The 4,344-nt window shown below is 40.3% G+C and overlaps 1 non-coding gene across 1 annotated transcript; it reads left to right on the forward strand.

The window, feature by feature from the left end:
* The first annotated feature begins 1,744 nt into the window (after positions 1 to 1,744).
* Positions 1,745 to 1,852, forward strand: LOC148561450 (small nucleolar RNA R71). The gene has a single exon (XR_015887977.1). It is a non-coding gene; the product is annotated as a small nucleolar RNA R71 (small nucleolar RNA).
* The last annotated feature ends 2,492 nt before the right edge of the window (positions 1,853 to 4,344 follow it).

Here is a 4,344-nt window from a genome sequence, read left to right on the forward strand (position 1 = left end):
CTTCTGGGGGGTTGTCAATGACTCCATTCAGATTGAAGATTACTATGCGGCCATCTATTTCAAAGGAGTATGTTCCTGAAAAAGCATCCAATTTGAATTTTGATGTCTTCAGGAATGGTCTTCCAAGTAGGATTGATGATGGCTTATCTGAATCATTGTGGGGCATCTCCAAGATATAAAAATCAGTGGAAAATGTGAGCCCTTTAATGTTTACCAAAACATCTTCAGCAACTCCAGCCACTGTAATAATGCTTTTATCTACTAACACAAAACGAGCTGCCGACCTTTTTAAGGGAGGGAGCCTCAAAAAATCATATATAGACAAAGGCATTATACTGACACATGCTCCTAAATCACACATGCAATCATAAATTACTACACCACCAATAGTACAACTAACTATGCAAGGACCTGGATCACTACATTTTTCGGGTAATCCTCCCATTAAAGCAGATATAGAACTACCTAAAGGAATAGTTTCTAATTCATTAATTTTGTCTTTATGGATACATAAGTCTTTTAGAAACTTTGCATATTTAGGTACCTGCTGAATAACATCAAAAAGGGGAACAGTTACCTCAACCTTTTTGAATATCTCTACCATTTTAGGATCGGGTTCCAGCTGCTTCCTGGGCTTTCTTGCAAGTTGTGGAAATAGAATAGGAGTAGTGTTTTCTGTGGTGCCTGTGCCTTTTGGTGCTTCCTCCTGTGGTTGAGCTGTTTCTTCTTCAACTGTGTTCTGTATATCATCTTCCTCTTCGATTTCTACCACCTATTCAGTTGAGGCGTATTCTGGTGAGCTTGGTTCCTCCTGATTCCTCTCCTGCAGTGTGGTTCCGGACCTCAGGGTGATGGCATTAATGCCTCCCTTTGGATTGGGTAATGGTTGAGAGGGGATTCCAGTGGTGCTTGAAGGTTGGTTACTGGAATTTTGTGCTGATCCAAACTGTGTCATAAAAGCTTGCAGAGTAGAGGTGAGACCATTAAGACTGGCATTAATACTATTCATGATGTTGTTTTCCATGGTCTGTTGTCTTTTCTCAAAATATTGTAGTAGATCTTCATTAGAAGATAACGAAGAATGAGTAAATTGAGAGGTCTGCTGCTGATTGTTCTGTGGTCCTTGGTTCTACCTCAGGTGTGGTGCTCTGTAAGGTTGATTTTGCTGCCTGTTGTTGTTATTGTTCCACTTTTGATTTCCCTGATTATCTCTGCCTCCTCTGTTACTGTTGTCCCTCCAATTCTGGTTTAAATTGTCCTACCATCCATGGTTATTATTTCCACTTTGATTGTACCCTTGGTTGGGGCGGTCATAGAAGTTGTGAGTGGATGCCACCATGTTGTCTTCTTGTTAGAGCTACGGGCATTCATCAGTGTAATGGCTATAATCAGCACAGATTCCACAAATTCTTTGTGGGACTAGTTGTTGGTTTTGCTGTGGTGGAGGAGGTTGAGCTTGCTGAGCTTGTTGATTCAACTACATTTGCTTCAGCAAGTTGGTCAATTCACAGATGCTTTGAGTTAGAGCAGCAGTCTCTCTGCTAGAAGATACTTCTGCAACAGCTTTTGAACGGCCTTGCTTCTGTCTGTGGTTCCTAGTGGATTCAGCTAAATCACTGATCAATTGCCAAGCTTCATCAGTGGTCTTGTACTTCTTCATAGACCCATTGCTGGCACTTTGCAGTGTGGTCTTATCTTGGGGCCTCATACCCTGTGTAATATAGCTGAGTAGCACGATCTTGTCAATCATGTGATGGGGACATGCTTCCAAAAGATTATTGAAGCGCTCCCAGTATTCAAAGAGAGTCTCATTGTCATCCTGAACAATTGTGGAGATATCCTTCCTCAGTTTATCAGTAACTTCAGATGGAAAGAATTTCTCCATAAACTCCTTTTTGAGTGTATCCTAGTTGGATACATTTGCTAGAGGTTGAGTGTAGTACCACTTTCTTGCTTTTCCCTTAAGAGAAAATGGAAAAGCTTTCAGCAGAATTGAAGTTTCATCAATGCCATCACGCCTGACAGTAGAACAGGCTGCCTGGAAATCTCTCAAGTGCTTGATAGGCTCTTGAGCAGGTAGGCCACGAAACTTGGGCATCAAATTTAGCAGTGCGGTCTTTATTTCAAAATCTGTAGCTACCGCTGGATGATGCGCTTGAAACGGTTGCATTGTAAAATCAGGGGCTCCTTCCTCCTGGATGGTAACTCTCCTAGCTGCCATGTTTTTTGCACGCAAAACAACCGAATCAGTAGAACAGGGGCTGGTTTCTTCCTCAGATTCACTTTCAGATCCACCCTCGGAGCGGGCTAACCGACGATGTTCTCGCCTTATTCGTGAAATTGTCATTTCAATTTCAGGATCGAATATTAGCAAGCATGGATCAGGAAGTGAACGCGTCATTTGACGGAAGAAACATGCAGCTCATAGTATCAAAATAAAATAAAATGAAAATAAATAAATTCTAATCAATAAAATTAGCACTCTATTGCAACTCCTCGGCAACGGCGCCAAAAATTGATGAGACGCAGAAGCTGGTGAATTAAAAATTATTAAAATGGTTACGTTGCAAGTATAGTTCTTAACTCACCGAAAATCTGCCTATCAATTTAGAAGTATGTCACAGAGAGTTTGAATTAAAAATTACTGGGAGTTTTAAGTCCAAGGTCGTCTCCCAACGAGTTGCAGAAAAGTGTGCTATCTTATTGTTCAAAGAAGTTGAGTTAAGTAAATTGGGATTTAAATTGAGGAAATTTAATTAATATGAGTAAAAGCCTTGACTGGGAGTTGATTGGTTGGAATTTCTACTATTGATGGAGTGATTGTAAGATTAATTTATAATTAATGGTTGTTCTGTTTGGTTATCCTTTACTAGGTAAGGGAAAGTCAAACAACTTGGAATGCCAGATCTGTTCACAAGTTGCAACCCACTTAGTTCAAAGGGATTGGCGTTGGTGACAGGATAGCAATCCAACATTTAACCCAATTACAAATTTTTTCTTCAATCCTTCCAACTCAAGAGTTCCTTTTAATCAACTCCCCATCAAGTAAAGAAACTACTCACGCATTGTAAATAATAAATCCATAGCACATGAAAGGGAATTAAAAGAAGACATGATTATTGGAATTGAAATTGAATTAAAAAGAAATAATCCTTGCATTAATTAATCATAAAAGTATTCAAATAACAAAATTGAACAAAACAAAGAACATGGAAGAATGAAACCAAGTTAAGAAAACAAACTAGAATGACGAAGTCTTGATGATGAAATAACTCTCCTCAATGTTCCAATGCTAAGATCAATTGAAAATTAAAAATTCTAAAACCTAGAGAGAAAAACCTAAGAGAGTAAAACTAGATCTAAAACTGTCTCCGAATGAATGTGTTGTTTGTTTCTGCATATTCTCTGACTCAAGTCTGCTGTTCTGGGCCGAGAACTGGGTCGAAATAGGGTCCAAAATCGCCCCCAGCGAATTCTGTAGATTATGCAAATCGCACATGTCACGCGATCGCGTCATCCATGCGGACACGTCACTTGCGCTTTTTCCTCGCCACGCTTCGCGTCGTCCACGCTACCGCGTCGTCCACGCTACCGCGTCGCTTGGGCTTTCCAATCCGCACGGCCGCGTGAGCCATGCGGCCGCATCGCTGCAATTTGCTCTCCTTCGCGCGGTCGCGTGAGCCATGCGACCGCGTCACTTCTCGCTGGTTATCTCCTCAAATTCTTGTGTTTCTTCCATTTTTGCTAGCTTACTTCCCAATCTCCAACTTATTCATGTCCTATAAAATCTGAAACACTTAACACACAGATCACGGCATCGAATGGAATAAAGGAGAATTAAAATTAAATAATTAAAGTCTCTAGGAAGCAGTTTTCAAACATGTAATAAATTCCGGAAAGAAATCTAATATGCATGCTAATTTAATGAATAAGTGGGTAAGGATCATGATAAAACCACATAATTAAACACAATATAAACCATAAAATAGTGGTTTATCAGGTATCCCAACCTTGATCCAAACTTTGAGTTGAAGAATAGCTTGATAAATCTACTCCCCAAGTATCATGGGTTGTCGGGTCAAGACCCCATCCGACATTTAAGAGATTTTCAAGTTGCTTGTTCTACGGCTCGAAGGCATGGAGTCGATGAGGTGGCTATTATGGTTTTTGCCTTCTCCTTCTCTCTTTAGGGGCAAGCAAAAACATGCTTTTATTCGCAATTGGATGAGATTGTGACCAATTGGGATTTCTTGAGAAGAGAGTTTCTAGACAAGTTCTTTCCGCCGGAGAAGACCGACTACATCAAGAAGGAGATCTCGGGTATAATGCAAAAGGACCAAGAGA

This window comes from Arachis ipaensis, chromosome B6, assembly GCF_059453495.1.
Source record: "Arachis ipaensis isolate K30076 ecotype BB chromosome B6, ASM5945349v1, whole genome shotgun sequence".
Classification (NCBI taxonomy): domain Eukaryota; kingdom Viridiplantae; phylum Streptophyta; class Magnoliopsida; order Fabales; family Fabaceae; genus Arachis; species Arachis ipaensis.